This window comes from Agelaius tricolor, unplaced genomic scaffold, assembly GCF_023055355.1.
Source record: "Agelaius tricolor isolate 1412-34295 unplaced genomic scaffold, bAgeTri1.0.p SCAF_7, whole genome shotgun sequence".
Lineage (NCBI taxonomy): Eukaryota > Metazoa > Chordata > Aves > Passeriformes > Icteridae > Agelaius > Agelaius tricolor.
In genome coordinates, this window is record NW_027269267.1 from 22,871,866 (window position 1) to 22,893,694 (window position 21,829).

Genomic DNA, 21,829 nt, shown 5'->3' on the forward strand with positions numbered 1-21,829 from the left:
TGACCTTGGTGCATGCAGAGTTGTTCCTCTCACATGTTCTCACTCCACTCTCCTCTGGCCACAATTACATCTGCACAATAACTTTTTTGCCTTCTTACATGTGTTATCACAGAGACCTAGCTGCTATCTCTGATTGCCTTGGCCTTGGCTGGCGGCATATCCGTCTTGCAGCCAGCTGCCATTGGCTCTGCCTGACATGGAGGAAGCTTCTGGCAGCTTCTTACTAAAGCCACCCCTGTATCCACTCCCCTACCAAAACCTGGCCACCCAAACCCAAAGAAAATCTTAAAAGAAAAGTGCACATTTTAGCAGTTAAACTTAGGACTGATTCCTAATGCTAAAAATTATTCAAATTTTTAAAGTAAATGACAGTATAAATAAAGAAAATTTGATCTTTTAATAGGAACTCAAAAGAATCATTAATAGCAAGTAGTATTATAGGTAGTATTATTTAGGTAGTACCTAAAATGTATATTTCAGCAGTTAAATTACAAAAGCATAGACTTTTTGTTTATTCTGTACAGCTGGTCTCCTGGATTGAATTCACTTATTTCTAATGAAAAGAGACAGGATGGGAACTGAGCATGAAAACTGTGTGTGGATTAGTGAAGAGAATTGGTAATAGAAGATACATTAGAAAAGAAGGAAAATAAGACAAATACGGAAGAAATATAATGATGCTAAGACAAAGTGGCAAAACCAAGTGGGAACTGAAAAGGTTGACATTTGCAGAAATAAAATTATGTAGGATGTGATTTCATTATCTAACTTTTTTTGTCAGTTGACAAAAAGCCCTGTCAGATCAGAAGACCTGCTGCTAAAATAAATAAGCCTCAGGGTATGATAGAAAATGAAAATCAAGATGAACAAGAGATGAAATATTGAAGGTATTTGTCCACAATTATGATGCAGTAATCATCTGTTCTGTCTTCCAGATTTGTCTCTAACGACAGTTCTCAGTTTCCACGTTACACACCCAGCTTTTGCCCCAGGCATAAAATTTTTTCTTATTGACACTTATTTGTTGAATTTACCTCTTTTTGATATGTATGATGTTTTCAGATTCTCTGAAACCAAATTCTATTTTAGAAATAGTTTGAATGCCATGTCTTGATAAAAAAAATACCATATGCACTGTTAATTTTCTCCAGAGATCTCAGTATAACAGGTGAATCATTGTAAGCCAACAAGCATATTCAATTATTGCTACAGAAATTATAGTGACAATACAACTTTACTTTGATGTTTGGGGTTGTTAATCCTAAAATGGGTAATGCTTGTGTTGCATTAAGCAGCATTAACTCAGAACTGCCACCAGAAGAAGAGCACTTTTCAAATAAATGCAGATAGGCTCACAGAATATGAGAGATAAGAATGTTGTTAATTGTAGTGTAATTACCAATGAATTGAAGAGTAGTACCTCTCTGCTCCCTTCAGTACATGCACATTTAGAAGGGAAGAATAAATATCTGTTAAATATTGCTGATGGTGTGGTTTAAATACATTTATAATGCAAGGGCTGATACACTTACATTTGTACTTTTATATTTTCAAAAGAAAGATCTAGGCTTCTATGATCTAGGAAACAGGAGAAAGGCAAAGAACAGGACATATGATAATCCTGGTGCTCTTTCTGTTAAATCAGCCTTCCTGGCTACTAAAGGCTCAACAGAAGTACTGCTCAGACTACAATAATTACATTGTTGTGCATGCAATTTTTTCATTAACGTCATATTTTTAAAAGTCTGAAATGACAAATTGTCCTTGTCAGTTGCTTAAAAATTTAACCTCCAAAATAAAAGTATTTTGAAAGATATTTACATTTTCCAATGTGGACTCACATCAAGGAAATCCAGATGACTTGGGTTGAGGCAGGGCTATCTACCTTTTCCAATGCTTTATAAAAGCAAACTGAAGAAAAAAAAAATATTTCTTTGGTATGATATAGCTAGCAACATATTTGAAAGGACATTAAGTGATCAGAGGAATTTTCTTTAGCCTGTATACCAGTGAAGCATCTATTTCACATTTCTGTGAAAGTTTTTATTTTTTTTACCTCATCATCTAGACCTCTATCTACACCAAATGACTTTCATTTTCAGTCTTTCACATCCTGAAGATGAATATAAGATGAAAAAGGGTTGTATTTAAGCAGCAAGTAGACTGACATTTCTTCTGGGACAAAAGCTATCACACAATCATTAGGTTGGAAGTGACCTTCAAGATCATTGAATCCATGCCCTAACACCTCAACTATGGCACCAAGTGCCACATCCAGGAATGGTGACTCCACCACCTCCCCGGGCAGACAATTCCAGTACTTTATCACTCTTTCCACAAAAAATTTTTTCCTAAATTATGCATACCTTTCAGGCAGAAGAGAAGGAATTTCAGTTGTTGCTAGATGCATTAAGTATTTTTTTGAACTTTGAAATTGTACTTTTTCAATAGTTTTGTTCTTGGAGCACAGAGAGGAATTAGTGCTGGTCAAAAAACAAGGAGAGATTACGCACATTTTTTTTATGTGTGAAGAGTCCAAAATAGCTACATAAAATCTTACTCTGATAGGTCCTTCAAGAAAAGAGACACAAGTGCATTTCTGCCATATTCCAAATCTCATTTGTTTGCATATAAAAGGATTTACATTTCTACTCACTCATTTTATGTTTGCAATATTTTGTTCTTTAATAAGAAACAGAATACAAAGCAACTGGAAATAGATAGTCTGAATGGAAATATGCCTGAAGTTTTATGAAGTGAAACGGAAAACAAATGTTCTCTGATCTAAATTTTAATCACAGCTATTTCACAAATATTAAAGCCACAGTTAGTAAAATGCACAATGTAAAAGCCTGGAAATAATAATCTAAACACAATAGCTAAGCCTCTGAACTATTAACCAAAAAAATCTTTGCACCCTTTATTTCTAGTCATACATGATAATACACTTTCAAAAATGTGTTGTTTTTAAAACACCTAGCATGTAACTATATTTTGGTTGCTTAGATTCAAATTCTTAAAAAAACCAAAAACCCAAAAAGTGTTTCTGACTAGGTCAGTCTTGAACTTAAAATTTAAGCATCATATGGGAATTAGATTTCATGACATCTCTTCATCCCTTTATAATAATGCTGCTATCAGACAGTTTTCCTATTTTACTTTTTAATAGACGTTCATTTCAACATGACAGAGGTTTAACTTCAATTGAAAATCCTACAATAAATGTGAATAGATATATGTTTTACTGTTTCTCAATCGGTTAAATTTCTAACAGGTTGGATTTTGAATTTTTGTCTTCTATATAATGAATTTAAGTAAAAATTTTCTTAGTTATTGACTCACTAATTTTCTGAACCCCAGACCTTATTTGAAACATATTTCTGCACATGTTGTAAATAACTTTCCATTTATCCAAGTGCATTGAAAGCATAAAAACATTGAAAACATCTACTGAAAGATTATTTTAAACACAGTAAATAAAAGAGAACATCATAATTCAGTAAGTAAAATTGTAAAAGCTTTATTTAAGTTAGTTTCTTTACTAAATCCCTGGGTAATCAATAGCAGAAATTGGAGATGATTCTTTTAATTGATGCTGAAATCCAAGTTTCCCAGTGCTTTAAAATAAACTAACAGAAATTCTTCATGGGTAAACTCTTTGAAACCAGCCAATAGGTTTTAACCCTTGTCTCCAAGCAAACAGTTTTTAACAGAAAATGAATTGAACCAGATGTTTTAAGTTACATCTCTCGAAGATATTCAGTCAGTTTAGAAATAAAGGAAGATTTCATTTATGACAGCTTTCTTCCTGCTTATTCTGTCCTTCAGAACAAACTATTGCTTTCATGTTCCATTTCATTAAATTGTGTAGTATTCTGAATGGCAGCAAACTCCCACACAATCATCTCCTAGGAATTTCTTAGGAAGGGACATCCTTCAACAGCATCCAAGACACAGCTGTATGTTTTTTACAGATTTCAGCAATCTCTTAATCTACGAGCAAGAATTTTCAGCTCTTTCCTCAGATTTTGTCTCTTGTTTTCTACATTTTGAAGAGAAACCAAATTGCTGCATTGGCCTTCTCCAAGGACCATCTTTCAAAACCAAAGAATTACTTGGCATACAGATTGCCACTTGAATGTATATTCATGTTAGCTGAAACTTGCAAATGTACTGCTCTAAAACCCAGAAGATTTGTTTCCCAGGATTTTTTTTTTCTCAATGTCCATTTTGAAATTGATAAAACAGCCCTTGGTTTACTTAAGGTTCATACATGTTCATGATAATATATTTACAGGGTATCAATTGGTACAAGTCTGTAATGAATTATAATAATTAAATCTAGTAATCAAATGTCTCCTCTCTTCATCTTTCTATAATAAGGAAGGCATTTAACCCCAAGGTCTAAGTACCACATACTTATGCCCTAAATGGCTTAACATAAAACTGAAACATGTTATCTTGCCTAAGCTGAAGGATTTAGATCCACTGTGGTGTAAGAGAATGAACTGAAAAAGTCTTGCTTATGACCAGGAATTTTTCTTCTGGTGAAATATTTCCACCACATGTAAAGTGTAAGACTCTTAATAGTACAAGGTGCAAGTCTCTCAAAGCCAAAAAAACCCCAAGACCTAATCCTTGTGGAAAACAGTCCATCATTACTATAACTGTCACGGAAATTATGTTAATATCCATTGAATTCATAACAAATGAATAAAAGTTAGCTACTGATACAAATTTAGATAAAATCTAGAAAATGTATTATACATGCTACAAACTGTCTATTGAGGTATCTACCTGCAGATAGACTATACATCATATAAGACCCACAAAAATATCTTACCTTTCAAAGTAATTCCTCATAAATGTAAAAAATTATGTACTCCATTTTAGCATTATTCTTTAAAGATAAGAGAATAATGTATTCTTTTTTCATATTTTCATTTCTTGTTGTAAACCGTGAGAATATTTTAATGTGAAACAATCAATACCAAAGTTTCATTTAATACATGATCAGAAAAATATTATTTTCTTTTTTGTCTTTTCCCCATCATATTCTAAGATATTCAGTGAGGCTGAAATTCCTTTTTTTCATGTCAGATAAAGAAAATGCCTTTTTCTTTTTAAAAATTATTTTGCAGTGAGAGTAAATGATGTATATTCCACATGCTGGTGTTTGTCACATTCACTCTAATACATTAATTTAGTGCAAATCTTTAAGCCTAGTCTCCATCTTACACAAATATTCAAGTATAGAACAAAAGAAAATCCATTTTTTTAATGGCAAAAGCTAATTTCACATTTCTGCTAAAGAAATTTGATGCTGTATAACATAAGGCATTAACAAAAATAAATAAAAGAAAAAAAAGTTATGAATATGCCTATCTTCCTAAGAAATGCTCAGACAAATACTCTTCAAGACAATTAAATCATTCACATGGTTGAAACTAATATTCAAACAAAAAATGGGAAGAGTTGAATGTTGTAGTGCGTTTTTATATTTTGTAATACTTTGAAGTAATTTTGTTTTGTATTCCCATTTTTCCCAAATGGTTTATCCCAAACTGTACCCCCCTCCCTTTACCTGTGTTATCCCTCTCCCGGGATGAGATCATCCCCAAACCCCCACCCTGGCTCTCTGTCAATCACTCAGCATCCCATCCCCTCCATCCAGAAGTTTCGGTCCAAGTCATCGAGTGATTAGCCAGAGGCTGGGAGTCAGCCCCCCAGGCCTTGCCCCATATGCTGTCCTATATGTCTATCCCCCAGTACCCATCCCTCAGGGTCACTTATTGGTTGGTAAAATGTTATCTGCTTTCGGTTTCCACCTCCCTTTAAATGTGACCTTGGCACATCTCCCGGGGCTCTCGGCAGGAGGCCCCTGAGGTGCAGGAGCTCCTTTGGGATCCTAATAAAACCTTGGATTAACCCCTGCTAAGAGTCGGCCCTTTCTCTTCCACCGATGTCTCTGGTGTCTCTTGTGCTGCAAAGGCGCCCAGCCCAGGTGCCCTCAGTACCCTCGGGGCACACACAGAGAGTGTCTCCCTGCCAGCCCAGGTGCCCTCAGCACCCTCGGGGCACACACAGAGAGTGTCTCCCTGCCAGCCCAGGTGCCCTCAGTACCCTCGGGGCACAGAGAGTGTCTCCCTGCCAGCCCAGGTGCCCTCAGCACCCTCGGGGCACACACAGAGAGTGTCTGCCCCCAGCCCAGGTGCCCTCAGCACCCTCGGGGCACACACAGACAGTGTCTCCCCCAGCCCAGGTGCCCTCAGCACCCTCGGGGCACACACAGAGAGTGTCTCCCTGCCAGCCCAGGTGCCCTCAGCACCCTCGGGGCACACACAGAGAGTGTCTGCCCCCAGCCCAGGTGCCCTCAGTACCCTCGGGGCACACACAGACAGTGTCTCCCTGCCAGCCCAGGTGCCCTCAGCACCCTCGGGGCACACACAGACAGTGTCTCCCTGCCAGCCCAGGTGCCCTCAGTACCCTCGGGGCACACACAGACAGTGTCTCCCCCCAGCCCAGGTGCCCTCAGTACCCTCGGGGCACACACAGACAGTGTCTCCCCCCAGCCCAGGTGCCCTCAGTACCCTCGGGGCACACACAGAGAGTGTCTCCCTGCCAGCCCGGGTGCGCTCAGTACCCTCGGGGCACACACAGAGAGTGTCTCCCTGCCAGCCCAGGTGCCCTCAGTACCCTCGGGGCACACACAGACAGTGTCTCCCTGCCAGCCCGGGTGCGCTCAGTACCCTCGGGGCACACACAGAGAGTGTCTCCCCGCTGCCAGCCCAGGTGCCCTCAGCACCCTCGGGGCACACACAGAGAGTGTCTCCCTGCCAGCCCAGGTGCCCTCAGTACCCTCGGGGCACACACAGAGAGTGTCTCCCTGCCAGCCCAGGTGCCCTCAGTACCCTCGGGGCACACACAGAGAGTGTCTGCCAGCCAGCCCAGGTGCCCTCAGTACCCTCGGGGCACACACAGACAGTGTCTCCCCGCTGTCGGGGCTGCCCCCCGGTGTCTGCCGACTCGGGACTGGCCCAGGGTTCCTGAGAGGCTCGCAGAGGGACTGAGACAGTGGAAGAGTCTGATGTCTATACGTTACATCAAGAACAAATAAAGTTGATGTCAGACTCTTTCCCCATTATCTTTAGCCTCTTGAAGAGGCTCCTGACTAATACTAGCGAAAAGGCACATAGTCTTGTAAATTGGCAGCTTGTGACAATGGTTGGGCAGAATCACAGCGATTTCCTAGACCTTCAGGTAGACATACTGGAAATAGATTAATATTTTTTGGAGGAAAACCAAACAATGAGAAACAGAATGTCCTTGGGAAAGGAAAATACAAGGATTGTTCAGTACCTCAGAGTCATCTTTATTTTTAAAAAAGCCAAATAGAAATTCCTTAGATAGGAAATATTACCTTTAATGAGACAATGGAGCAAAATTCTAAAATGACAAACCAAAACCTAATTAAGATTCAATATAATTGGGTTTTTTTTTTTTTTATTTCTCCTATTTCTTTTGCGCACTTCAGATGGCTTATGAGTTTTCCTAGTTAACAAATTCAAGGTGAGGGACAGAGTTTTCAGGGGTTTGTGTTGGCTATTCTTAGTCCTATCTTTAGCTGTAAATTGACCAATGAAATAACAAGAACATGGTGCTCTAGATTATAGAGCATATAGTTAGTTGAAGTAAAACCAAGCTATTCCTTTCCATCCTCTGTGTTTATCTTGTCTTGAAGTTCAAGCAATGAAATATTTCACCAAAATTTAGGAAATAATGGTTTACTTTTTCTTGGTGCAAATATTAATTCAGATTGGTCTGGAGTGGAGCTTCATGAAAAAAATATTGTATCGATTGTATAATTAACCATTTTATGGCTTCAGAATTATAGCATTTTAGTTGCAGAAATTTCTCCATGGTTCATGTGAGCTTTAAGAACAAAAACATCTCTGACTATGGGAGTTCAAAGAGTACACATTTTTATTACAAGAGGGTAAGAGTCCTTGCAGCACTGCAAGTAATAGTGAAAGCACAGAAATCAACAGTTAAGCATTGCTTTCCCTGTTTGAATATGTCCAAATATTTCTTTAACTAGAACAAACAGATTCACCTGCCAAAATGGGCATTTCCTTGGCAACTACAGATTAAATCTGTAAGAATATGCAGAACAGCCTCAAATTTCATTTCACAAGTTAACAGTAAAAGGGTGATGTGTTTTAGGAAGGTCAAATATATTATGTCATGAAAAAAAAATAAAAGCTTTATCCCATACCTTGTTTAGTGTACTTATCTAAAAAAATCCAGCTCGGTGTATTGAAAAAAAAAAATTATTTTGTTTTGCCACTGTAGTGGCAAATCGTTAAGACGGATGACTAACAGTGACAGAGTAAGTCTTGATGCCAATATATATATACCATGGAAATAAATGAAGAGAATTGTAGATCACTGTAGTGGGAATAAAATGCATCAGGACTGCTGCCTACAGTTACTCATAGCACAGTCCTCCAGACTGCAGTAATGCAGACGTTGTTTGTCCCTCTACATCTTGTAGCTTGGGCTTTTGACAGGATCTTGAGAGGCTTAGAACTTTGAGATGGCTGTGCTGGGGCATCCCCCCTCAGGACACCAAAAGAGGTTTAAAATAAGAACAGCCAATTTTATTGGGATAAGAATGAGAAAGGTGACTCTATATAGAAAAATCTCCGGGGAATTAGGCCAAGAAAACCAGAAAATAAGCCGAATGAAAAATGCCCTATGGATAGCTGTGTCCTATGGGGGCAGTAATTTCTCCCACCTCAATGCCCCCCCTGCCTCCACTGCCAGCCCTACCTGCACCAACACGTGCACCTCCGTGTCAGTGCCCATGACAGCTCCCTCAGGGAAGGGGCAGTCTCCCTTTTCATCCCTTTTCATCTCTGCTTGTCAACATAGTCCATTTGAGCTTCCTGGTCCTTTCAATGAGCATAGAAACATAGGGAACAAGGATGTGGATAGCAAAATATGGTTCATTACCACTGGAAATTACTAAGGCACAGCTAAAGGAGAACAGCTAGCATCAACTTCAACATAAGTCATCCTTTTTGTCACCCTTTCTACAAAAGAAACTACTTAATGTTTTCAGTGCTAACACCTTTCTGTACTAAGATACTCATTTTGGCTGCATATATTTCAAGCTATATAATTCTTATAAAACATTTTGTCTATGAAGGATTGGTTTGGTTTTGTTGTTGTTTTTTTTTTTTTTTTTTGGCTTGAGTGTGTGTATAAAATTCATATTAGGAAAAAAAATTTCATGATGGATATAAACAAGTTTACTTGCAGAAAAAATGTTCCTGACCCTCTGTTTTGGTATTGATTTGAGCTTGCTGCTTGCATAATGCATTAAATGTAAGCAAAGTAAGCAAATTATGTGCCATAAATAACTTGTCATATCATATACTATATTGCCAAGTATTTCCAAGCAATCTGGACACAAAATGATGAGTCAACAAAAAATTTTAGAAGTAAAACTAGATTCTATTTACTTATGCTAAAGAAATTACTGGATAAAATATAAAATAAAAGATAAACCCTCAAGTGAATGTTTTTCCTTGCACAGAACAGAGATTTGATTAGGTCTAACTTTCAGAAGTGCAAAATACTCAAAGATAAGTGGGTTTTTTTACAGCTAAAAAGATATTTAAACTGTACCTCTTTTTAGTGTGATAGACATCATAGAAAACATCAAATATATAGAAAATATCAAACCCTCTAAATGTATTTTATTAAATACTTATATTTTTCTGCCAGAACTGAAAGTGCTAGATGAAGTTTTGTAATACAAGAAAACTTATAAGTGTTTTATATATTACTGAAAAAAAAAGAAGGAGAAAATTATAAATTTGTTGGCTTTTTTAACTGACTTTTAGCATTGAAACACTTATCTGGGCAATTGTGCCAACATGGCAGGTATCTTAGGGCTGTCAGGATTTAGGCATGCTCCCTGATATCCCAGTGCACACCAACACATACCTGCAGCTGTACACATCAGAGGCCCATAGACATGCTATGTCACCACCACCCACACACTTGTGGTGGCAGCTTTCTTCTTGATGCACGTAGGTAAAATGAGAGTCTGCTGTGTTAAACTTCGTGAGACCAAGAAAAGTGTGATGGGACTAACACAGGTTGTAAGGTATCCTGTACTCATGGATTTATCACCCCACTTGGCATTATCCATCTGGTTTTTAGTTGCATAGAAAACTACACTTAATTAATAATTAGTCTTTTCACCTTTCTTTTTCTTTGATTTGGGTGTGTTTTGTGAATATTCATTGGAAACTTCTCAGACAGCCCAGGTACTACTGGATGCATTTGTCTGCAAAGGGACTCCAAATCAATTTAACTGTACCGATATTGAAGCCAGAATCTGTTTTTTTTATTTTTTCTGTTTATCTATGTTTTGCCCTAGAAGTGCTATATAGGTGAGGAACACATTTTGGTTTTGACTAACCAAATGAAACTGCTATAGATTCTGACATACACCATCCAGCCACACAAACACCATCAAAAACATGCTGATTTATCAACAGAAATTTCCTTTAGCTGTCATGAAGAAATATTATGGTGTAACCGATCACCAAAATCCTATCATGAAAAAAGGATCAGATAAGATGATCACAGACAATGTGCTTGTGATACTCAGGGGAAAGTACAGGGCGTGACAAGAGCTGTTATAAGGAAAGCTGAACTTAAACCAAAAAAGAGCAGATGGTCATCTTTGTTTTAGTAAAATGTTTGAGCTGGTTAACTCACTGTGTAAATGACCTGAATGGTTTAATGTCTTTCTGAGCCAGCTGGACCAGCATGGGGAAAGTGTATTTGTGGCTCAGCCCAACAGAGACTGTAAAAGCTGAGCAGCCAACAGGATAAACTTTGAAAACAGCAAGAGACTTGAGCTTCCACATGCTCTTTCCAGTGACTGAGGGTGCTCAGCACTGTCACAGCACATGTATAGGGCTTGATGGTGGGAGTTATGTTTGTAGTGAGATCCAGGTGAATATTGCAATCACTATATACGTACTGGGGTTAGAACTTCAGTATGCTGCTGCATACCCTGCTAAATCAAAGTCCCATGTAACGTCCAATATCTTCAAATAAGAAAATTTGGTATTAAAACTTTAAACCTTCCTTGTGCAGAGCATCTGAAAGAGCCTGGTCAGAGAGTGTTGGATTCTGACATAAGAGTGAGACCATTCACACATTTGTCAGTGGTAGCATAGGAGATCTACTTACAGGAATGATCTTCTCATGAGGTTGCTGAGAATTAGTCTACTCTGAAAAGGTCAGAAGATGTATTTGGTTGGCATAGACAGTATGATAATTTCAATGATTGTCTCATGAAAGTCCCTCTATGAATTTGTTAAAGTTCTGGATTTTGCTATGCCCCATCAGATTGGCTTAAACCATATTTCCATTTCTCATTTTCACAGTTTCTTAAAAGCTAATGAAAAGATCTTGCTCATCTTCTTTTTGATAGCATTCACATCTACATGTTAGCATTTATTTCTGATGTTAAGAATAATGGGGGGGGGGGGGAGAGCAGGAAAGCAGGTTATCCTCTTTGTATTAAAATTTTATTTTAAAAGATTGCGGTTTTTTTTTTGGATTTTCCAATCAGCAAATCTCCTACCTCAGACTCACTTTCTGAATGGACAGAAGTCATAATGATTTCATTGACTTTGTTGGTGCAGAATGCAGCTTAATTTCCTGTTCACAAGTAGTATTAATGTCTTGGCACCAATGACTTGGCCAGCTCTGCAAATCGGAGCCAATGCATTAATACTCAGTGTGATGCTGTGCCAGTTAAAAAAAGGCAGTACAGGATCTGAGCCCAGGTGGACAGTGCCCAGAAATGCCACCGGTTGGTGTCTCTAATTCTTGGCTATTCACAAACTGGAACACACTGCTGGTCCCTTCATTGCCAGTGTTCTACCTCAACATATTCCCACTACTGAGAATAGGACAGGAGTCTTGGTTGTCTACATCAGCTTAGGTCTGTCTTTCAGTGAGGCAAATTCTGTGGAATATTGCCCTGCAGAAAAAGGAATACAGCAGACTATGCACATTAAAAAAATGATTTATGTGATACAAAAATTTTGAGTTTTGTCAAGATTTGATTTGATCAGATTTAATTTTTCTTGTTACTACCCATTCTCACCTCTGAAAACCTCCAAATAGTAGAAGCCTGTTTTTTGTAGTAGAAAGGCTATTCATGTTTTTATATCCTGATGATTTAAATTTAACTAAAGGTTTGACTTTTTTTATAAGAAAATTCTTCCTTTTTTGTTTGCATCCCATGTGGTACACAGAGATGTTACTAGTATGACCTAATTCCATACTTTTAAATTTGTTGATGTCCATTGGTTTTTGGAGGATTTTTTGGGAGGTAGTAATATTCATAACTTGGCAAAAAAAAAAAAAGGAAAGAAGAAAAAAATTCAAAAAAGACATATAAGTGATTAAAACAAAGTCACTTAAATTAAAACAAGAGCTAAACTATCTGGGACTAGAATGCAAACAATTAATCTCAGTATAGCTATCTGTTCTATCAGAACAAACTAATTTTAATAGAAAATTTCTCTAACCATGTTACATCATCTAATCTGAAATATGTAGGAAGCAAAAATCATACAGTTCACAGAAATGATTACTTATTCTTCCAAATGTGAAACAAAAATAGGCCATAAAAACAGGTTTAAAAGAATCAGGATACATTTTTGTTAATGATGGAATTCAGAAACCATTTTAAGTCTCAAAAGAACTGATTTTCTTTTATAGACACTTGTGTGAAGAAAGTTACTTATTAGCTCTCCATGCAGATATAGGTCTGTAGGCATCAGAATGAATGCAAATACATAAATTATAGACTGACAGACATTCTGTGTTCTGAGATACATGTGCATAGCAAGATACTTATACAAGTTTAATTGCCAGAGACACCTGAAAATGTGGTTTTCAAAGTAGGAGGAAGCTGATGCAACTGGAATTGTATTACAGGAAGTAGAGTCATAAATTACCAGAAAAAATCCTCCACCACCACTACCAGCATTTGAGAACCTCTGTTAATCCAGACATAATGTTGGACAGCAGTGCTGTATATTACATACTTCTAATGTCTCTCTTGGAAAACAGGCAGTTGCCACAAATATGCAGTTTGAATACTAAACTAGTTTGAGCAGGACTAAACCATGATGATGCACACAGAGAAACATGAAATTCTGAGATCTTTTTTCCTATGCAATACTATATTTTTCACATGTTCCAGGAGGTCCATGCCCTTCATTCTGCCAATTTTGATCAGATTTCCTATTAACTGGAAGCTGAAGAGGTGATTACTTGGCCCTGGCTTTAGAGCTGTTGATGATAGCTGGTGTTTTCAGCATCCATTCTTTGCTTGGTCCGTGTAGCACATATGATACACATGCAGTCCCAATGTGACTTTTCAGAACCCCATAGTTGATTGTGAAATTGTAAAGCACTTGTAAATGCATGACTTTCTTATAAAAGGACAAATTTTTAAGTAAGACACTGCTAAAATAGTCATGTAATAAATAATTAAAGATCCATCTTGATATTCTACTAAATCTTGCTTATATACATGCTCAAGGAAATAAATAGTACATTACATTGTCTCACAGCAGTTTGCAGAAAGAGATAAGATCCTGTCTGTGCTTCACAGAAAAGTACAGAAATAGTTCAAAAGGAAGTGTCTTACTTGCATGTAAAACACACATAAAATATGAAAACAAAGCCCTTTGAATAAAGGTCTTTGAAAGTCAGTGTCAGTTTTGTGTGAAGTTAATGAGTAAAAACAGCTGATTGGCTGCAATTGAGGAGATAGGAGGGATGAAGTCCTTTCTTGAGCCAGTCAGTACACATTCACAGATGACCAGCAAAACTCCTGACTCAGAAGTAATAGAGACCAGAATCAGAGAGAACTCATTACAAAATGAGAGTGGAGGAAGGCAGACTTTGTTCTGTATTTTGCAGACTAAAGTAAATTAAATACATTAAAAAAATAAGAAGTAAACAACAGCTTTAATGTTATAGAACTTTTCTTTCTAACAGTGAGCTAAAGATGACACAGAAATCATTAAGTCATGAAGAAAAGGATATCAAATTACATTCCTTTCATTTCCATCAGTGTTTTTAAAGAAAACAAAGAATCCTGATGGCTACATCCAGTGAGCATTTAAAGTCTGCAGACAATGGATTGATGGTAAAAGTAAAAAAAAAAAATGTACTAGTTGTTACTTGCTCATTGCTTGAGGTAATCTGGTCAATGAAAGAATGTTACTAAAGTGCTATGTAGAAATCGGCACTCCTTGCAGTGGAAATCACCTTTAAAATATATTTTGTCTCTAGGAGAAATGCTTCATTTAATAGAGGAACATTTTAGTAACAAGAAAAGCTATCACTAGAAATAGATGTGTTTGTGTTGTGTTTGGTATAATTACTGTGATATGCTTGCAAAGCAAATTTGAGAACAAAGCCTGCACTCAGGCATTCTAATGAGGATGTTAGTCTTTTTGTTTAGGCACTGTAAAAACATCTAGCCAGAGAACAGAGTCTGTATCAGGTAAATCTGATGGTTTTTTCCTTCTGCTTTAGGCTGAGGATTTTCTTTCCTATTTAGATTTTGCTTCAGTTTCAAAGTTATTTTTCCATAACAAGACAAAATCAGAGCAAGAATGGCAACAGGTAAACTTGGCATAGTGTTACCTCTTGTGACAAGAAGCTTTGGTCAACGAAAATTGTTACAAAAGCAATTGTATTTTGTCTAAGACTATCTAATTACCTATTCTTTTGCTCAGCATTAGAAATTATGCTTGTCTCTTTATATATTAAAAAAGCTGTAGTGATTATGTGCTCTACATGCCTAGGTGTTTAATCTCAGTTAATAATTTGTATATTCTCTCTCTTTCAATTTTTGCTGCATCACAATTTGTGTAACTTGAGTCAGGAAACTCAGATCTCTTAGTTTTGTATTCAAAATATTGTTATGGAAAAAAAGAAACCAAAATATATATTTTCAATAACAAAAACAGTTAAAAACATTATGCATACATGTTTATGTGCACCCTTGTAAAGACATGTTACATCTTTATCCGCTATGTCTTTTTCATGTACATCAGAAAATTGTTCTTTGTTTCTTGCCCAGGTTCCAAGGTTGCATTTCTCTAACCGAGCAGTTGGGAGCTATTTATAGTCCCAAGGTTGCCTGTGACAACCTGTGCCTTTGTTTGGGTTTTTTTGTGGTTTGCTGTTTGTCAGTTTTCTTCTTTATTCATGCCATGCTTACAATTCTCTGTAGTATGCAGAGAAACCTATTTGTCTGTATATGTAATAAAAGCTGAGATAGTTTCTCTACAACCAGGTCACTTGAAGGAGCAATTAGTAGATGAAAATATAACAATATATTTTACAGTCTCTCAGGACATCAGGGTAACTTGCACTGCAGCTTAAATACGCTCACAGCAAAGCTGGTATAACCTTTAGAGTGACCTTTCTCTGTTGTTTAATAAAAACCAACTATAACGGGATAGAAAACAACATTAGCATGCACATAATAATAAGCAGCATAATGACTCTTTAGTTGCATAGGCTACATTAATATCTTGCAAGAAGATTTAACTTACATTTAAATTTCACAACTGCTGCAGAAGCCAATGCCTTTACCACAAAGCCAGACACAAGGAAGCACAAACATATTGAAGTTTATGTTTTCAGTATAGCACACTGACATACATTGAACAGGAGTTTATAGCAGTCTATTGGAGGGTTATAGAAGAGTATCTATGCAAATACCACGTATTTTCACTTAAATTTAAGGTTTACGTTTTCACAAAAAATACATTTTATCATTGATTTGCAAGTTTATTTTTGAGGAATATAGAATGTCTTCTCACTAAAGGGAAAAAATAGGCCTCGTTGATGTGGGTGAGATGAGTACTTTTATATTTGTGTGACAAGTACAAGTAAGGCTGTAATATTTCTCTTATTCATGGGACTCAATGCATCTGAAACTAAACTAGATATTCATTAATGATAGAGTCTACAGAGACATCATAACTTGAGATAGTATTTAGCTTATTTATACAGATTTACTTTTCAATTCTTTTATTTTCAGTCTTCCTCACAGTATTCTCTATTCCAATTGCATGCTATAGAGCCAATGGGAAAAATCAAAATACTACACCTTATTAATTTTCACTAACAGTAAGTCAGTAAGCACTGAGTCCTGTGTCTCAGTACTTGGAAACAAATTTTTGCAAAATCTGTGGCCTTGTAGTGGTACTCAGGTGTCAAATATCTAGTAACATTGTGGTCAAGTGCACAGTAACAAGCAAACAGATAGATTTTCTTCAGAAGTTCTTCTGCCAGCATTTGAGATTTATCCAGAAAAGAAAAAGAATAGATTTTTTCTTCTGGATGACAAAAGTGCCTGTTTCACTGTTCATGACACCTTGTTTCAGAGGTAATTAAGCCTGACCAGTCAAGTCAACTTTTCATCTTCAAGTAAAAAATTGCAACAGACTCACAGCTGTTCTGACATTTAACTGCTAATATTTTGGACAAAAGATGATCTGAGGAAACTAACATTTGTCATCATAAGCTATAATAATACATTATAGGTGCTGTAGTAAAGGAAAATATTTCTTTCTTGTTTGGCTTCTGAACATATGTTAGTATTCAAAAAAATCAGTGTATTTCTTAAAGTTCATCAGAGAGAACTTGATCCTCACACACTCATTGGGCAGACTTCCTGCTATCCTTTTGTTCCACTTACCTATACAACCCTCCTAGTGAAGGAGACCATTTTGTTACAAAGATATTAGTTCTTCAAGTTAGAATTATCACTGAGGAGATGGAAATTCACTTTTTCTGACAGAGGACATAAGACTGATTATTTAAGATGACAGGCTTGTCATAAATAGGGACAGAAGACATGAAAAATTGCCATGGGTTAACTGATAAGGTAATTTTAGGTCACAGGTTGGACACAATCATCTCAAAGGTCTTTTCCAACCTAGTCTATTCTGTGATTCTGTAAAAATGAAAACAAAGAGGAAATATTTCTTGAAACCTTTAAATCAGAAGAAGGTAATGGTGTTTTGGAGAAAAATGATGTCTAAAAAAAGGATGGAGATTTCAAGAAAAAGGAATTTAGAAAGGTGACATAATCTTGTACATATATTTGAGGCAGATTTTGATGTTCATAATATCACCAGAAATATTGACAATGCAAATGGAATCTTGTATCAGAACCAAACAGTTTCTAGCCTTTATACATTTCAGCTTCATAGCTCTTGTTATCTGATACAGGGACAAAATCTGCTCCTAGCATGACATATCATCTGCATTAAAATGGCATAACTGTACAACGCCTCCACATTGTTATTTCTCATTGGCAATTCTTATTTAAGAAAAATAGTATTTATTCCACTTCTACCTCTAGTTTATTTCTGGCTTATGTTCCCCACTCAATTGCTTCGACTTGATCATTTGTAAGATGCATTAGATTAATAAAAGAATAGAATAGAATAGAATAGAATATTTCACTTGGAAATGATGTTATAATGATCATCTAGTCCAGCTGCTTGACTAATTTGGGGTTGACTATAAGTTCAAGTATGTTATTAAGGGCCTTGTTCAAATGTGTCAGACACTGATAGGTTTGAGACATTGACTACCACTCTTGGAAGTCTGTAACCAGTATTTGACCACCCTCACAGTAAAGAAATGTTTCATAATTTCAACCCTGAACCTCCCCCAAAGCATTTTTGAGCCACTGCCATGAGTCCTCAAACTAAAATAGAAGAGTTAAGAACCTCCTTCTTCACCTCCCCTTCTCAGAAATTTGTACAGAACAGTGATATTTCTAGAAAAGCATTTCCTTATGAAATGGGTCTTCATCTGGAAACTTGTATTTTATGCCAACCTACACGCAGAAGAGTGTTTCTGAGAGAGTATGAGACTGATGTGTAGTTCATGAGAGATCCTGACCTGCAATTAAATGCAGTAGGAAGCAACTGGTTTGAGTGATATGGAGATGAGAGAATTTTGTTTTTATAGACACTGCCACGCTGTTATTTTTACAGTTTGGGCATAATTTTATCATAGACCAGCTAACAAAAGGTTGCTGTAGAGAATCAATACTATCCCAGCTGTGTTGCAGAACAGTATGCTCTGCCAGCTTTGCACTAGCTCACATAGGAATCTATCTTTTATAACCTAAAAGTGGTCTTGTAGCCTTGTCTTGTCACAGATTGCATGAGATCTCATAGCCTTGTCTTGTCACAGATTGCTTGAGATCTCATAAACCTATACTTATATAACTGGAGGCAGAGAATGAAATTTTCCCATACATAATTGCAAAAGGGTTTGAGGAATTGCAGTCTTGTTCAAAATTTCATCTACTATCCACTGCCTTGGCAGTGGTAATATGTGGGCCAGAAACCCTTCTATAATATATTTGAGGGATTTTAGACACAATTATCTATAATCCCCCTCTCCCATAGCACTGTGAAAAAAACCCAAAAACCAAAAAAAAAAAAAAATCAGCAAATTGTGTTTCTGCCAAGAATATAGTGTAATCTGCAGGCTCATTTACTGTAACCAATACTTTTACACTGTGTAGCTAGAAAAGTCACAGGTGCAGTGATTTAATTACTGGTCAGTCATTTTGCATTGATTCAGTCAGCAACAACGTGTCTTTTCCAGGAACTGTTTCAGAATGATTTTAAAGCCATTTTTCCAGCTGCCCTAGGTCAAGTGCTGAGACTCAAATTCAAAATTGCAAATGCAGACAGTCACATAGAGAAGAAAATTTGCATGAGAGAAGTTGATGAATTTGTTTCTTTGGCAAAAAATTGAGTGTGGCAGGGCATAGTAGATGAGGAAAAAGAGTTAAGGATGTCAATTATTTAAGTAGAATCTGATAAATATATTTTAAAAATATTTTCTTATTTTCTATGAAAAAAATAATGAAAAAAAACCCCCATACTATGAATCGATATTGCCTAAAACTTGAAAGAAACAGATCAGTATCATAACCTGAAAACACCAGTCTTGTTGGCAGTAACACATCATGGGATTCTTTCAGACACTTCATCTGTAGCAACCTCCTCCACATGCACAAAAAGGAGAGATTAGGCATTTTAGGGGCACAGCGCCTCTTGAGGTCAGAGCTAAATCTCAGAGAGAATTGCTAGATAGAGCTAATAATAAGTTGCAGCAGTTGTGTATTTCATTGTTTTAGTGTCATCTGAGTATTTCTGATCCTCTCAGATTGGTTGGTTTGTTCATTGGTTTGGGTGTGGGGTTTTTTATTGTTGTTTTTGTTTTTTCTTTCATTTCTTCTCCATTTAGGAGCATCAGTCTATCTTGAGAGTTTATATCATTGAGTTCATAGTGAAAACAATTATCTTCTCTTCAACCCTCTTTCATATTTCTGACTGATACCTTTAATGGGTTCTCCCCAGCTCATAGCATGCAAATTCCTTTTATGCTAAAATGTACTTTTGTTCACTTCTGTTAAATTTTTGCATTATGATGTGGAGCTCCTAAGCATTTGAATAGACCCTGGAACAATCAGTCTTAAATTAAAAATGGTCTTTATCTTACTTCAAAATTTGCATCACTTTCTGCTGTTTATTGCTGATATTTTTACATGGTATTTAATGAGGATATTTTGAGATTTTCCAGGTTAAGCAAAACTTCCCAGGCTGATGTCAGACTGAACTTTATCCGTAATTTTCCTGTGTGCTAAGAAGTCTTCCCCACACACATATTTCTTACTTCTTTTTTTTTTTTTTTTTACCAGAAAGAGTGGAATATTATGTAAGACACAAATTGCAAAGACAGTAAAGCAAGATGTTTTGTCTTTTTTGTCGCCTCTCAGTATATATTACCTTATAAACAGGACAATGCAAGAGACTCTGGCCAAGCTACCCAGAAAGTCTGTGCATAGCAATATCTGATATCTCATCAGACACTCCAGCTGTCCCTCCCTTTACTCTACTCCTGAGACTTGAAACGAAAAAGGAAGTTTTACCTCCCTTATGTTAAAACCTTATTTCACACCTCCTTTTCAGTTTTATTAATAGAGCTGCATCCCATCCTGTTAGAGTATGATGAGATTATTGAATAAGAAAAATTCCTGCAAAAAGGCTGCAGAGACATAGTAATCTTTATAAATGACTAAATTCTGCCTTATGCTCATTGCATGTGCACTTACTATACTGGCAAAGTATTCAAAGAAACAAGCTTGTCTGAGGTAAGAAAGCTGCCGAGCTTCTTTTTATAACTGCATTGTTGAAACCTGGTTTGTTCTTAAGCTAGAGCCCAAAGCAGATTAACTACCGTACTGGAGTAAATTTTCAGGAGAAGTAGTCGTAATTGGCTTTAGAAGTTATGATGAAGACATAAACAGGCTTTTTATTACTAAAATAAAATATGCACTAGATGGAATTGGTATATATAAACTTCATGGGTGAATAGCATGCTTAGGGTAATTATAGAAATGCAAAAGGTGAATAAAGTGTATGTGAATATATGTTGTATAATATAGGAATGTTTATATGCTACAGCAGGTTTTTTTTTTTAAATCATAGGGGTTTTTAAACTTAATGCCTAAATAAAAAGACCTGTTATGACCTTGTGTAGGTTTTAAAAATCATTTTGGAAAATGCTTTACATATACACATAATTAACTTAATGAATCAAATTTACAGTTCCATCTCACACGGGCACTGAAAATTCACCTCTGAGTAAGTGAAGTGTTTTAAATGCTGTTCCATTTATAATTTCTTTATGGATTTAAGGCCAATGAACGAGGCACCATGACACAAAATAGCCATTTGACTAACTGCCAATATTTGAGGCTGGAAATGTACAAAAATTTACTAGGAAAAAATATATTTAAAACAGAATGAGTCTTAAAATTTATTATATTTTAAACTAGAAAATGTCCTTTTTTTCCTTGAGAATGTTATGCTCAATTCAGTAGGGTTATATCAATGATAGGTTTTTACAATAACCTAAAAGTTGCCCTATAAAATTCAGCTTGTCTGTTGCTGAATTGACCTATGATGGTGTAGAGACAAGATGCAGCTCTTGGGATACTGCACATAAAAGTAACCTACTTTTGGGCTCTAAATGTCCTTCCACAATGTGCTATTTTTCAAATTTTGTCAGCTTGTTACCTATAAGTCAGAAGAGGAAAAATGTGTGACTTCAGCAGAAATGATTGGGTGTTTCAAATGTGTATAGTTTATACAAAAAAGATTTTCTTTTTAAAGGTTTACACAGAATGGATACTCTGCTTTCAGTAAATGGGAGTTTTTGTCTGATCTACCACAAAAAAAATCTGTGTTATCTACAGATGGCCAGAGTTTTCATTAAAATAAAAATAATTGGAGGCAAACCTTTTTAAGACAAAGGTTGTTGAGAGTGACCTCACTGCTTTTTACACCTAAAATAAGTCAGGAACTTTAAAATTATTTTCTTTAAATATTTTAAATGAATTTACAAATATTTTAGTAGCTATGTAATAAAAACCTGGTTTGTTTTGTCAAAGGTTTTTCTTTAAATGATATTGAAAATATTACATGGAGAATAAAAGTAAATTCAGATTGCAGCATAAAAATTTCTTTAAAAATCAGAATTAAAAGGTGCTGCCCAGTGAGCTCTGCTTTTAGTTACAACTTAGCTAGCTGTAAGATGCATAAGGTACATAATCTAATAGTGACACTGATTTTGCCATCTTCTGATTTAATTGAGA